Source organism: Heterocephalus glaber, unplaced genomic scaffold (assembly GCF_053883595.1).
Source record: "Heterocephalus glaber isolate CG9 unplaced genomic scaffold, H.glaber_assembly_v1.0 deba00000818, whole genome shotgun sequence".
NCBI classification, from domain to species: Eukaryota; Metazoa; Chordata; class Mammalia; order Rodentia; family Bathyergidae; genus Heterocephalus; species Heterocephalus glaber.
The window spans coordinates 1,711,777-1,728,477 of NW_028258164.1; the positions used below are offsets into that span (position 1 = coordinate 1,711,777).

General features: G+C 36.5%; 1 long non-coding RNA gene across 2 annotated transcripts in view; it reads right to left on the minus strand.

Moving 5' to 3' along the window:
- The window catches only part of LOC147828926 (uncharacterized), a 214,815-nt gene extending 202,671 nt beyond the window's left edge, over window positions 1–12,144 (minus strand). For both annotated transcript variants that reach the window (XR_015449934.1, XR_015449935.1), the window contains exon 1: window positions 11,890–12,144. This is a non-coding gene — a long non-coding RNA (uncharacterized LOC147828926). The remainder of the gene's footprint in view (window positions 1–11,889) is intronic.
- Window positions 12,145–16,701: the final 4,557 nt, after the last annotated feature.

Below are 16,701 nucleotides of genomic sequence, written 5' to 3' on the forward strand. Positions count from 1 at the left end.
TTCTCTCATAATGTGAATCACATTTGCAGTTTCAAATACGGTATTGTAATTTTTATTTAAAAATGAAAGTTGTGTTTCATTTATATTAAGTTGCTAAAATAGAAGATATATTCTGTTTTTCATTACTATAACAAAATACTAGAGGCTGGATAACATAAAGTAAAGAAGTTTATTTAGCTCATGGTTTGGGAGGCTGAATATCTAGACAGCACAGTGCTGGCTCTGGTGAGGCCTCCTCTTGCTGCTACACGTCATGGTGCATGGTTATCACAGTGGTGGGAGGGCACAAGAGAGGGAAAGATCACATGGCAAGACAGGAAGCCAGAAAATGGAAGGGTCCCGTAATGACATCCCACCAGGCCCTGTCTCTTAAAGGCCCAAGAGAATTAAATGATTTCAGGTGAGCTCCATTTGATTATTATATTATTTTCTGCTTTCTCACTGTGAAAAGTGATGGGTTTTCTTCAGACCTAAAGGTTAGAGAACTAATGATTATAATTGTTACTTCTGAGATACATGACTTAAATTAATCTATTAAACATATTTCAAGTACCATGAAACACATGGATATTCTAGAATTTTGCTCTTCAAATAATTTACTAAATGCTAATATATGTTAGTCTGTCTTTTAAAGGATGCAAGTATAAGTTTTCAAGAAAAGGAAAAAATAATGCTGTGTGAGATTAACTAGGTATCAACTAAATTGTTAACAATTTATACAAAGTGTTACAACTTTTATACTTCTGAAAATTAAAAATAAAGTTTATTTCTATAAAAAAGGACCCTGCAAACTGCCTTTCCTTTGTCAAGAACTTTTCTGGCATGAGCCATTTTCAATTGCCGGCTTATGACAATAATAAAGGACTCAATTTAATTCAAAGTGTGGTGCATCTCTATAGTTCCAAATTGTCTGGCCCTATAATAATATCTCTGAACAAATAAAGCCAGGACTGTATCACTGGAAGGCAGAGTCTAACTAAAAAATTCTTCAAACCAACTATGATCTCTACTCATTCTATATGACCTCAATCCTTATCTCCAAGGGAAAAAATTACACAAACACACACGCAGAGGGATATGGGAAAACAAGGCAACAAAGGGCCTCCAAAGTCTTCCAACTCACTCAAGACAAATCCAGGGGACACAGTGGGGAGGAAAGCAAACATCAGGTAGGACAGTTATATAAATTAACTAAAGAAGAGTTAAAGAAACTTGGCAAGTTCAAAGAGGGCATGACCCAAAAGTTTATGGAATTGTCATACAAAATGACCAATGTGGATATGGGGAAAAAAAAAATTGCAAGGGCTGACCAAGATGGTTCAAAACCAAAAAAAGAGTATACAAAAAGGTTTCAGACAGAAATACCAGATATAAAAATATGTATAGAATTCATAAATTCCAGAAATGAATGTGAACACTGCATTTCTGAAATAAAGGACAAAATGATAAACTACAATGAATTACTCAGAGAAGCCTTAAAAATAGGAAGAAAAACTCATCTAACACCTACTACACAACACTAACAAGACCAACCTAAAGCTAATTAGAGTTAGAATCTAGAAGACAGAACACATGGAATAAAATATTTGTTTACAGAAATCACAATAGAAAACTTCCTAAGTATGAGGAAAGAGTTTAACATAGATATGCATAGCTTAGAGAATACTGACCAACTATGATTAAGAAAGAAACTCTTCACCACGTATTATAATCAAAATGCCAAATGTCTAACAACAATAAAAAACAATTTTAAAAGCTGTCAAAGAAAAGCAAAAAAATCACATACAAAAGTAAACTCATTAGAATTACAACAGACTTCTCAACACAGACATCAAAGTCCAGGAGAGTCTGGAGAAAAGTGGTTCAAGCCCTAAAAGCAAACTTTCAAGCCAGATTAACATATCCAGGAAATCTTTCTTTCAAAATAGATGAAGAGGGCCAGGGATTTAGCTCAGTGTTTCCGCCATCTGCCTCACAAGTGCAAGGTCCTGAGCTCGATCCCCGCTACCAAAAAATAAATAAATAGATAGATGGAGAAATAAGGATATTCTATGAAAAACAACTCAAGAGATTCATGAACACCAAACCAGCACACCAGAAATGGGAAAAAAGAAGTGGGATGTATCATGTACAGATGCAAATCCCCCATGATGAGTGTTATCATTATGTATGCCTAAAATGTACCAATAAATGTTTTGCTATAAAAAAAGACATAAGACCAGACCAAAAAAAAGAAAATGAAAAAGAAAAAGAAAAAAAAGAATATCCTAGACAGAAACAATAAAGCCAAAAAAGTCACAACTCTAGATGGAAGGAATATATCAAGCAAGGCAAATAGACCAAAAAAGTAAAGAAAGAAAAACAAAGGAGAGCACAATGATAAGAATAAATCAACAACTTTCAGTAATCACTCTCAATGTTAATAACCTCAATTCTCCAATTGAAAGACACAGATTGTCAGACTGGATTAAAAAACAGAATTCAACAGTCTGTTGCATTCAAGAAACTTAAGGGCCAGGGATTTAGCTCAGTGGTTCTGCCACCTGCCTTGCGAGTGCAAGGTCCTGAGTTTGATCCCAAGTACCAAAAAAAAAAAAAAGAAACTTATCTAATCCAAAAAGATATCCTTCGACTAAAAATCAGAGTGGAAAACAATATTTCATGCAATGTCTTTGTCATTACTGGGACAAAATTTCCAATATCGAAAAGTCAAAGGAGGAAAGGTTGATTTTGGCTCAGTTTGTAGAGGGTTCAGTTCATAGTTGGCTGGTTCCAAGGCAGAGTGGCATGGCAAAGGGATATGACAGTGGAGAAACAGTTTATGGCAAGTCAGGCACAAAGCAGAGAGGGATCAAGAGAGGAGGAGGGAAAGAGATCCTTCAGGCCACACACATAGTGATCCACCTCTTCCCACAGGTTTCATCTCCCAACATCACATCTAGCTATAAACCCATCAGTGGACTCATCCAGTAATGAGCATCACATACCCATGATACAGTCACTTCCCAAAAGACCCACCCATGAGCACATGAGGCTTTGGGAGGACATCTAGATATAAGCCATAACAATGTACTAGCACCCTGAAAACAAGCAGGGGTAGCAATTTTACTTTCAAACTTCAAGCTGAAATGGATCAGAAGAGACAAAGACAACTACTACATACCAGTTAAGAGAATAAGCCAACAGGAAGAAATAATACTTGTAAATATATATGTACCAAATACTGGAGCATCTGTCTTCATAAAACAAATACTGCTGGACATAAAAGATCAAATTAGCACTAACACAGTCATAGTGGGTGACCTCAATACTCCACTTTTGTAAAGAGACAGGTCAACTAAACAAAAAAATTAATAAAGAAACATTAGAACTGAATCACACCCCTGAAAAATGGACTTAATAGATATCTATAGTGTTCTACCCTACAACAAGAGTACATATTCTTCTCAGCAGCATATAAAATTTTCTTCAAAATAGACCACATACTAGTCACAAAGCCTGCTTAAGTAAATATAAAAGAATTGAAATCACCGTATGTTTACTATCAGACAACTGTGCAATGAAACAAGAAATCACAGGATGTACCACAGAAAATATAGAAACACCTGGAAACTGAATAACATACTACTAAACCTCTAATGGGTCAGAACAGAAAGCAAGGAAGATATTAAACAATTTCTGGACTCAAAGGACAATGTCAATACAACACACCAGAACCTATGGGACACAATGAAAGCAGTCTCAAGAGGAACACTTATTGCAATCAAGGCTCACATGAGAAAAACAGAGCAAGCTCAAATAAAGAACCTAATGATAAAACTCAAGATATCTGAAAAACAGTAATTCAAGCCCAACCCAAATTTAAGGAGGGAAGCCAAATAGATCATGGTGGAAATAAATGAAAATGAGACCAAAAATCCCACTAAGAATCAATGAATCAAAGAGTTAGTTCATTGTAAAAATAAAAGCCCATTAGATAAACCTTTAGCCAAATATACCAAAAGAGGAAAAAACTCTTCTAAAATTAGAAATGATAAAGATAAAATCACAATGAACACCATCAAAATCCAGAAGGTAGTAACTACTATGAAAAATTGTATTCCAACACATTAGAAAATCTTGAAGAAATAGTCCTAGAATCATAATTTACCAAAACTAAACCAAGATGACATAAAATTGTTTTGTATTTGTATTTTAATGTAATACAAATACATTTTAATAAAATATGAAAAAGCATTACCTCTAAGAAAAAAATAAAATTCCTTAACAAAATAAAGAACAATAATAATACACTGTATACCGTAATATTAAAAGAATGGCCAAAATGTTACACTGAGCACAAGTCAGACAAAAAAGATTCTATTACAAAAATACAGATAATAGCACAACTTTTTCAATGAACTAAAAGAATCTAGTATAAATGAAACAAATTAACATATATATTGAAATATTTTTAAACAGAATAGATAATTTGGGGAATTATATGAACTTCTACCTGCTTCCTATTTCTCTACTATTTTTCCAGATAGAAAGATAGATCAATAGAGATAGAGATGATGGGGGGGGTAGATTGTGGCAGATTAATTTGAAACACCCAGCTGAACTGAGTCAGTGTGATTCTGGGTGTGGAAGACCCACCTGAGGATTGTTGCCAATAGCATAAAAGAAGGACTAGAGGGTAAGATCATATGCTGTTGATTTTCCTGGAGAAGCTTGCTGCAGATAGTTTTACTGATATGAATGCAGCTGTTCTCATTATCAGAGGACTTGGGTCCTCTCTGTTGCTGGAAATGGCTGCTGTTCTTATCAGGGGAGCTTTGGTCTTCGCCTTGAGCATCACTTCCTGGCTCCAGTGCAGATCCCTCAGCCTGATTGCACAAGTCCTTCACTCTGCCAGTGCAGACTTTCTAGCTTCCACCACTGGCCCCTGGCCTTCCTGGTGCAGATCCTCAGTACAGACTTGCAAGAGACATTGCCGTGGGCTCTCGGCCTTTAGCTGGTCTTGTGTGGGACACTGCCATGGGATCCAGGCCCTCAGCTGGATTCTTTGGGTCTCTAGTGTGTGGACAGATCTTGCACTCCTCTGCATTCAACTTTTTGGGTGAATATTATAAAATAATCCTATAAATCGTGTGTCCTGTGTTAAATCTATTCCCTTGCAAACCCTGACTAAAACATAGATACACATATATATGTGATACATATATATGATATGTATGTGATATATATAGATACACATATAGATATGTGTGATAGATATATATATGTGATAGATATATATAGATACACATAGATATTTTGAGTTTCCCATAAGAGAAACCATGTGATATTTAAGCTTGTGTCTGACTTATTTCCTTAACATAGTCTCAAATTGCATCCACTTGCCTATGAATGTCTCAAGTCTATCTTTCTTTATGGCAGAGTAGTACTCTATTGTATATAAATACCACATTTTCTTTATCCATTTATTTGTTGATGGACATATATTCTGCTTCTAAGATCTAGCTATTACAAAATGTGTTGTGACAAATGCTGTCAAGGATGTTGGGAGAAAGAAACTCTTCTACAGGTCTGGGGATTTAGCTCAGTGGTGCCGCCAGCTGCCTTGCAAGCACAAGGTTCTGAGTTCGAATCCCAGTACCAAAAAAACCCCACTCTTCTACAGTGTTGATGAGAATGTAGATTAGTACAACCACAATTGAAATGACTGTGGAGATTTCCCAAAAATTAAAAATAGAAATTCCATTTGACCCACGTATCCCCCTTCTCAGTATCTTCCCAAAAGAATCATATTACAGGGATACATACTTAGGTAAAAAATATTTTTTTGTTTTTTTTGAGACAGGGTTTTGCTATGTAGTCCAGGCTGGCCTTGAACTCACTGTGTAGCCCAGCCTAGCCTCGAACTTGCAGCAATCTGTCCTGAGTGCTGAGAACACGATATAAAAATCTTGAACAGTCCAACAATAAGCAATGAAATTGAAGCAGCAATAAAAAACCTACCAACTAAAAAAGAGCCCATGATCTGATGGATTCACTGCTGAATTCTACAAAACCTTTAAGGATATGAGATTAACAATACTCTTCAATGAAACTGAAAGGGAAAGAGTGTTTCCAAACCCACATCTGGAAGCCAGAATAACTCTGAACCCAAAGCCAGACAAAGACCCAAAAGAAAAGTACAGGCCAATCTCCTTAATGAACACAGATGTAAAGTTCCTCTATGAGTTATTGGCAAATAGGATGCAACAAATCATCCAGAGGATCAAGCGTCATGACCATTCTATCCTAGGGTAGCAAGGATGGTTCAACATATACAAGTTAATACATATAATATACCACATAAAGAGAAGCAAGGACAAAATCCACATGATCATATCAATAGATGCAGAAAAAGCCTCTGGCAAAATCTAACACCCATTCATGATAAAAACCAAGAAGAATAGAAGGACCTTACCTGAATCTGACAAAAGCAGTTTATGACAAAGCAATGGCCAATATCATAGTAAATGGGAAAAAAACTGAAAGTTTTCCCTCCAAAATCAGGAACAGTGTAAGGATGCCCACAATCACCATTTCTGTTCAACATAATATTTGAAACATTAGCCAGGACAATCAGGCAAAGGAAAGAAATAAAAGGGATACATATAGGAAAGGAGTCAAATCATCATTATTTGCAGATGACATGATACTCTGCATAGAAGACCCCAAACACTCCACCAAAAGACTCTTAGAATAACCAAATTCAGCAATGCAGCAGAATACAAAATCAACACACAAATATCAATAGCATTCACCAATAATGAACTCAGAGAAAGAAATAAAATAATACCATTCATAACAGCATCAAGAAAAATTAAATACCTAGGAATTAACCTAACCTAGGAAGTGAAAGGCCTTACAAAGTAGACTGAAGACATCAGAAAATGGAAAGATTTCCCCTGCTCCTGGATAGACGAATCAAAATGGCCATACTTCCAAAAATGATATATAGATTCAGCACAATCTCAAATTACCAGCAGCACTCCTCACAGAACTAGAGAAAACAATTTAAAATTCATATGTAACAAGAAGAGATCCAGAAGAGCAGAAGCAATTTTGGCCACAAGGGCAAAGCAGGAGGCATGAAATACCTGACTTCAAGTTAGACTACAAAGCAACAGTGATAAAAATGGCATGGGACCACCATGACAGACAGGTAGATCAATGGAACAGGACAGAGGATGAAGATGCATTCAGCTATTTGATCTTTAATCTAGGGGCCGAAAACATAGATTGGAGGAAAGGTAGCCAATTTTCCCAGCACCATTTGCTAAAAAAGCTAGCTATATGCAGAAGATTGAAGCTGGACCCATCTCTCTCACTGTGTACTAAACAAAAATCAAAATGGATCAAAGATATAAACATTAAAACAGAAATACCCTACTGGAACATAAAATATGTAAAACTCCTGAACTTATAAGTGTAGGCAAAGACTTTCTGAACAGAACTCCAATTACACAACAAATAACAGCAAGAATCAACAAATGGGATTATATCAAAAAGCTTCTGCAGAGCAAACGAAACATCAATGGAATGAAGAAACAATCTACAAAATGCAAAAACTATTTTGCCAGCTACTCCTCAGATATATATATATATATTCTAGATATTATATATCTATATCTCTCTACATGTATTATATATCTATATTCTAGATATTATATATTCTAGATATTATAGTCCAGATATTAGTTCTCTGAGGAATAGCTGGCAATATATATTAATATATTATATATTATATAATATATGCTACACTATATTATTGTATTTATATATTATATAATATATAAAATATATATATATATATATATATATAGCTGGCAAAATATATATGTGAAACTCAACAACTTAGACCACCCACGGCTGGGGAGTTAGCTCAATGGTGCCCACACCTGCCTCACTAGCGCAAGGTCCTGAGTTTAACCCCCAGTACCAAAAAAAAAAATTAGACCACCCCAAAAAAAAGGCCCAATCAAAAAAATGGCCAAGTGAAATGAATATACACTTCTCAGAAGAAGTACAAATGACCAACAAATACGAAACAATGTTCAACATCTCTGGCCATTGGAGAAATGCAAATTAAAACACTAAGATTTCATTTTACACCAGAAAGAATGGCCATCATCAAGAAATCAAATAACAAAAGCTGGTGTGGCAGTGATGAAAACAGAATGTTTCTGGATTGTTGGGTGGAATGTAAATGAAGTACAACTATTGTAGAAATCAGTATGGAGATTTCTCAAAGAACTAAAAGTAGAAATACCATTTGACCCAGCTATTCCCCATGTAGGTATCTTCCCAAAAGAGCTAAAGACATCATGTTATAGCTATACATGCATACCTATGTTTATAGCAGCACAATTCATAATAGCTAAATCCTGGAAGCAATGTATATGTCCATCAACAGATGGATGGATAAATAAAATGTGGTATTTATACATGATGGAATACTACTCAGCTATAAAGAAGGATAAATTCCAGGCACTTGTAGGAAAATGGATATACCTGGAAAACAGTGTTAAGTAAAATAAATCAGACACACGAGCTTAAATACCATATGGTTTCTCTCATTTGAGTAATGCAAAGTACAAATAAAGATCAAAATAAAACATTGATAAAAAGAAACAGGGAGATAGATCTTTTGCAAACAGAAGGGGTCCAGGATAGCAAGGGTGAGGGTAAGGAGGGAAGGGGAGGGGATGTAAAAAGATTCAAGATGTGTAATACATACACATGTACCAATTATCCACAATGAATGTAAACATTATGTGTCATAAACATGAACCAAAATCATAATGATATTAATAATGAAAATTGAGAAAGAGGATCTATAGATGGAGGGAAATGGGCCAGGAGGGGGAGAGGAATAAAAAAGCACATGTACCTACTCCCTAAGAGGAACGTAAACTTCATGTATTACAAACATATGACTGTGGCTATTGCATCTTGATGTACAGAAAAAAAAAGAAAAAAAAAATCACCTCAGCAGAAGACAAAATGAGAAGAATCAAAGTATCCTGAGCATGGTTGGTAAAGAGAAAAACAGTAAGTTGTTAACCAGCCAAAGAGAATAAGATTTTGAGGATTCACTCAAGCACCAAGCAGGAAGAGATGGAGCAAATACAAATTCAGGAGAAAAGAGAAAGGAACTTCCAAAGTTAGGGTGACGTGGCTTCCAATAAGGAGAATTCTAAGAACAAGTGATGAGAAACTTCTCTGGAATCAGTCCCCAAACTTCAGTGGATATCAGCCTCACTTAATATGGTGGCAAAAAGTATAAAGCAAACACTATTAGAAATGCAGGAGACTTGGATAAAAATACAACCAGAAAGACATTTCTTCCAGAGTTGAATATATTTAGTGGGCAATTAGTAAATTTCATTTAATACATATATAACATACATATATATAAAACTTAAATTCCTTTTCGTAGACAATGTACATTTTTCTCTCATGGACTCAGGAAGCACAAAATAAATTATGCACTTGGTTAAAAAGAAAAGTGATTTTGCAGAAAAGAAAAGATTTTTGGCAGGTTATCTTTCTTATTCAGACTATAGGGGGAGGGAAATTATAAAAATTTTAACATTTGGAAAATGAATTTATGAATCAAAAAGAGTAAAAAGTAAAATTACAAAATAAAGCAACCAAGTCAAACAGCAAGAACACACTCAAGGAGAACTAACTGCCTTAAATGTCCTTTTTATTAAAAAGAAGTAAACTTAGGACTCATCACCAGAAGTTAGGAAATAAAAAAAAGAAAAAAAAAAGAAAGAAAACAAAAGAAACTAAAAAGGATTCTAAAAAGGATTAATTGTAGTAAAAGCTGAAATCAATGAAGTAGAAAACAAAAACAAGCCAAGATGAAGCAGAAAAGATAAATCCAATCGCTATTTTTATTTTTTGGGGACCAGTAAAGCAGATAAACTCGGCATGAACCTAATTAAAAAGAGAATCCACATGGCAAATACACAGGAGAGGGACCTTCAAAAATATGCATGATTCAAAACGAGACAAAACCACAGATTTAGTAATGATCTACAAATTTGAAAAAAAAAAAAAAAGGAGGAACATAATCTCCCAACCAAATATAAATTGCTTAAATTGCCAATCACTGTAGAAGATGTCGGGCTGGTAAGAATCTATCATGGAAAAGGGCACGAAAACCACGTGGGTTTAATCTTTAAAGAACAGATGATTCTGATGTTATTTAAACACTTCCAGGCCATAGGCAAAAGATCCCCTCAATTTCATGGAGCCAGATTAATTTTAATTCTAAAACCTGATATGGTACTAAGAAAACATGCAGTACCCATCCTGCTTTAAAAAGCAGACAAAAATTTAACTAAAATATTAGCAAATGAAGTGTAACTAACCTTGTCTTAGGTCAAGTTCTCCATCTACACAAGTGAGGTGGAGCTATGCATTCTGGTACTTACTGGAGCATGCGCTCAGAACATCACTGGATTAGAAGGCCAAAGGCCAAGGCTTGGGGTAGGAAGAGAAGCTGAACTGCATGCAGAAAAGTTAATCCTGTCCCACCAGAGCTCTAAGCCAGCCATGAGACGAGGGCTGTTCCCCCGTGGAAATGAGAGTCCCGCCATGGGATCCATCAGACCCCTAGAACTATCCGTCACTTGGCTGGTAGGATGAAGGGGAGGCCGACCAAGATGAATCCCTCCTGCATGCCACCATGTTGGCTGCCCAGGATGTGACCCAGAAGTGCAAGCATCGGTTATCACCACCCTACAAATCAAACTCAGGCCACAGGAGGAAACAGGACCAAGATCCTGGACCTGATGCCATCAGCCCTCAGAGGCCTTGCTCACTAGTATGAAAACTGGGAGAGTTAAGATGTTACCCCACCTCCTCTGACAGCCCCTATAGGAAGGGAGGTCACCATGATCACTGTGAACAAGATCCTGCAAATTATATTCTGCTAATAATTTGCTTTTGTGTAAGCTATTACCAAAAATATATATATATCGTAAGAACTGGTAGAATTTACTCCTGCTTACAAGTGTGCTTTCTTAGAAAAAAGTGTCAATTCTTTGCATCAACGAATTTAAAAATGTATTAAGACCATATAATCAGCAGATGCTGCAAAGGCGTTTGCTAATTGTGTTAATTCATTGGCCATCTCTGATATAGCTGTAGTTTTACTTAGTGCAGATACATAAATATATCATGCCTCCTTAAGTTTTCTTTTTTCTTTCCTCTTTGCATTCTCTCTCCCCACACATCCACCTCAGTATAGTAACCAGGAAAGAAATAATTATAATATCCTGGCCCTAAGTAGAAATAAATTTGTCCCAGATTTGTTTTAGGAAGAAGCAGCCTGTACTACCAGGTTCGCAATAGACATGTGTTGGAGCATTTTTAATTTAATTGAACATGTTTATCTCCATAGTCATTCTCCTGCTTTCCATTTAACAGACTACCAATATTCCCTGGAGAGAGTTAACTCTGGAAGGATAAAAATAAAAATAAATAAGTAAAGGTTTAAAAAAATCACCAAAATGTTACCATATGGCCAAAGAGAAGGCATGTGTCTTGGGAGGGGGATGGCAAGTATAGAGACAAATCAGCACCTGTTTGTCAGGGAATTGTATCAGGTCCAAATAGACATTCACAGCCAATCCACCTTTAGTAATGGCGAGCAACCTCCCAACATGCTGCCTGCTCCCTTGCTCATAATTAGACAAATTTAAACTAAAAACTAAAATGTAATAAGTGCTAACATTTAAATTTGAAAAGTTTAAAATTTACAAAGTAAAAAGTCTTACATTTTTTAAAAAACTAGAAACTAGGTCTCTTGCAATACCAGCAGTTAATCTGGATGCTTACCTTTGCAGATCCGTCTGGTAGCTTCATGGATGGAAAATCTCAGTCTCTGGGAGGACTCAGTGCTTCCAAGACTGAGCTGCGTAAGTGGGGTCAGTGATTTGCTGGAGCCACGGCTTGTCACCTACAGGAATCAGCACCTACTCAGGGAGGTCGCCCATCCCAGGGGCGCTGGGGCCACTTCCGGAAAGGTGGAATGGTGGAGGGTTTAGTTCCCGGATACCCATGCGCACAGCCCCAGCACAGGTGTGGGCCTGGGGCCCATCTATTAGAGTTGAGGAGTAGGACTGGCAGCACCTGCTTCCGTGCACGAGCCGTAGGAATCTGGTGCCAAAAGAATTTCCAGAGCCTGCTCTTCCTACTTAAGGTTCTAGATATGATCCCAGTCTGTGGGCTGGCCAAGGTGGTGTTTATTTTCTATTTGTAGGCAGAGCTTCATGGAAATTCAAATGACAATAGAAGTTTTCTTGGTAAATAGTAAATCAGATCCAAGAAGCCAATAGAATTTCATGTTTAATGACTACACTGATCTCAAAATGAATGAGGTGCGCAAAGTGAGCTGGGTACTTCAGTTTTGGCAGCTAAGATTACTTTTCCTTTAAGTGGTGCTGAAATGAGCATCGCTAACATTTTCTTCTCTCATTTTCTTTTTTTGAAATTTGCTTTAATTGCTATTTTTTTATTCATTAAGTTTATTGGTACACTTTAGGTTTACATTATGATCACATTCATCACTGGAGATTTGTACCTGTACATGATATATCTTGGTTCTTATTTTTTCCCCATTCTCTTTCCCTCCCTTCCACCCCTGCATCCCTCCCTATTTACAAAAGCTTTATTTCCATTTTTTCCTTCTTTTCTCATTTTTCTTTCCCTTCTTTCTTTTCCCCAACCCCACCTCCCTAGTTCCCCTTCCCCTTTGAACCTTTTTTTTCCTATTTCATATTATCTATTATATACTTTGATCCTCATTTACACTTTAAGTTTCTCACACCAGAGAAACAATTTGGTATTTACACATGTGTGTCCTATTTATCTCACTTAAGAGTATGTGCATTCATTTAGCTATGTCTCTAGTTTATCATTCTTTATGGCTGAATAGTATTCCATTTTGTTAAAAAAAAAAATAATAAGCACATCTTTATCCAGTCCTCAGTTGATGGGCATTTTTCAATACTTTCAATTCTGACTAATCTTTTTTTAAGTTGGCCCATTCTTTAATATACATAAATTAATATCTTTTGGGAAAGTTTTAGTAAATGACCCAACCCTTTCTCTAGTATTGCTATTATGTGAAATGGTACAAGATATATCTAAAACTATCTAAAATATATAATGTTTGGGTTTTTTTTGTTGTTGTTGCTGTTGTTGGTACCAGGGACCTAACTCAGGACCTTTCACTTGTGAAGCAGGTGCAGTGCCACTGAGCTAAATCCCCGACCCAAATATATAATGTTGGAAGGAAATTTTCTCTAAAGAAATTCTAAGAATCAAGGAAAGAAATAGGTCTTTACTTTTTATTATTTGTGGTTTGCTTGGTTTTAGGAGGGAAAAAGAAAAGAAAAAAAGAAAGTTCTCATGAAATAGAAAAACTCATCTATTTCAAGCTGTTGAGGCGGTCATCAGACTGGACACAGAGGCCCAAGTGAGCTCTTGGATCCTCTTCTAACTCTATTACATGACTCATGTACCAAAAGATGCCTCTTCACATGATGTTCTTCCACTGACAGCAAGAACATTTCTAAAGAAATGTAAATAATTCTGAAGTTCAACAGATCTCCAATTCTTTATAAGAAAGATTTTTTTGAACTTTAAGATAATTAATTTCATATTTTCCATCCACTTGGTGGTACTTTCCCAAGCCTTTATTTCTTTTTTTTTATGTATAACTTTATTATCATTCACTAAACACACACATATACAAAAATTAAAATTATTCAAAGAAAAACAATGCAAGGGAAAAAACTATAATGATATTCAAATATAATAGAACTCAACCAAAGCAAAACTGAAAAGTACTTAAACATTTTTCCATATAATTTTAAAAAAACATCTCAAGCATTAACAAGACCTCAGAAGATGTGATTTGTTTTAGAAAGATTTTCAAAACTAATATTGGACAAATAATAGTCTGGAGAAAAAATTCTAATTAACTAGTAGACTCCACATGGGCCAAATTTTTTTAATTTAAATTTCAATACAGTCATGTGACAGGTGATGGAAATATAATCTGAGAAATATGTTATTAGGCAATTTCATTCATGTGTATCGCAAAGTACCACACAGAGTCCCAACTCCTAAGTGCAAACTGAAAAGGTATACGTCAATCATCTGTGATGGCCCCTTGATATTATCCAAATATGCAGTTAAACACGAGATACATGAGGCTACCACTGGCATAGCAGCACACTGTTTTACAGTAAACTCTTTTATATAAGTAGGTTTATGCTCTACAGGATGAAAAACATGTTATGATGAGTACCTAAAACAGTAACAGTAATTTATCACACTATCGAGTACTGTGTACTATACATAGTTGTATGTGCTTCTTCTGGAAATCCTAAGACTTTATTTCATTTTAACTCTCCATGAATGCTTTGGAGAGAAACTAACTACATTTAACTACAAAGAGATACTTAGATGGTGCATAAATTTTATGTTTTAATAACTTTTTATCCCTTTTTAAATCAGAGTGATATGCCTCTATTCAACTGGTCTAATAATCAAGTTTAGTTAAGTTGCAATGTTAGAACAATGAAAGCCTTTTATATTAAATACTTTTATAAACATGATTGCCTTTTGTTTCTACTTCATTTCTTTTAAAACAAAATAATCCTTACATTTCCAATAAAAATCATGTTAAGTGGCACTGCATTAACAAAGAAGTATCTAAATGAATGTTTAGTAATGGTAACCTGCAAACTTCCTAAACTCAATTTTATGCCAAAGATATTTACTGCTGTCCTAGGAGTACTTTTGTGGCTCTACCTGCACAGGTATAATGTAATAGTGAGTGAGATCATTTTATCAGTCACGATCACCCAAAGCTCATCAATAGTTGAGTTTTATTTCCGTGTCCAAATTGATCACTTTTCTTTCACTGTGCAGTTGTTTTGGCCATGTTCTTTTGACTCAACACATATTCTTTCTACATATACACTACAAATACAGGGGATTTCTTCTTGGCAGTGCCAAATTTTTATGTAAGAAAAACATGAGATAGCAATCAGCTTGAAACTGAGAATGGAAGAAGCAACAGTATTTTACTTAGTCATATGCATATGCTAACTGAAGGTGGGATTAGAGTCATACTTGCATTTATGTTGGATCGTATAGAAATGAGACATTACCCAGGCTAGCAGAAATCAAGATTCCTGGAGAGGTATCATGCCATACTCCCAGGGTAGAGTATAACTAAATTAGGGCATCATAGATAGGTAGAGAGCATAGAGGGCATAGAATACAGTTGATGGGAACTGCAGGATTCCATTAGATACCTCTGAATAAGGTGTTTCTTTGTGGCAGATACTGATTGTCCATTAATGCTTCAACTCAAGTACCAGACAAAGGTGGGTCATAAATAAGAAGTTCTACACACCGAATCAGCCCGCTGCAGACAGGCAGGTCTGTCCACGCCCTACCAAGGTCCTGAGTCACGCAATAGACACTGAATCACCCCGCTGCAGACAGGCAGCCACCTGATTCTACACTACAAAGATGCAGAGGACACCAGACCACCAGACCAAGGTACTGAGTCCCACTGTTCCTGGCCCAGAGGTAGGGGCTTCTAAGCCGTCATCCCAGTGCTCCTGGTCCAGAGGAAGGGGCTTCCCGGTCACTATCCCTCCCGCTGCTCCCAGCCCAGAGGAAAGGGCTTTTGGGCCACCTTCTGTCCCGCTGCTCCTGGCCCAGAGGAAGGGGCTTCTGAGCCACCATCCCACTGCTCCTGGTCCAGAAGAAGGGGTTTCCCAGCCACCATCACTCCGGCTGCTCCCAGCCCACAGGAAAGGGCTTTTGGGTCACCATCCCTACTGCTGCTTGCGGCCCCTGTCCCACCTCACCCCGCTCAGAGGAGGTAATCCGGGCAGGCGCTAACAGCCCCCTGCCCCAGTCGAAATGAGAAAACATGTAAATAAGACTCAAAACCAGACATCCAGATCACCTACAGCAACCCCAAAGGGAAATGAGATGGAACACTCTGATACTCAACCACCTGGACCCACTGAACTGGAAACAAAAGGGGATCTGAAAAAAATGAAATCAGAAATAATTTCTCAGATAACAGGAGAAATTGTGGCCCTAGTGCAAGACATGATTAATAAATCTAGAGAGGAGCTCAGGAACATGATGGAATCTCAACATAGGAAACAAATGGAATCCATAAAACAGATGCAAATAGATTTCCAGGACATGAAAAACTCCATTGAAAGTCTACACAGCAGAATGAGCCAATGTGAGGACAGAATTTCAGATATAGAAGAGAAGATTGCAATTAGTGACCAGGAAAAGAAAAATTGCTTCAAAATTATAAGGGAACATGAGAAATCAATCCAGCAACTGCCAGATGATGCAAAGAAGAATAACATAAGACTGATTGGGCTCAATGAAGAAACAGGAGAGAGTGCAGATGACATAAAAAAATCTCTTCACAGAAATAATGGCAGAAAACTTCCCAAGCAGGGGAAAAGAACTTGACATACAGATAAGTGAGGCATATAGGACTCCAAATAGCCTTGATCAAAAAAAAATCTACACATAGGCATATAATTGTTAAGATTCCAGAAACTCAACAGAAGAACAAAGTTCTCCAAGCAG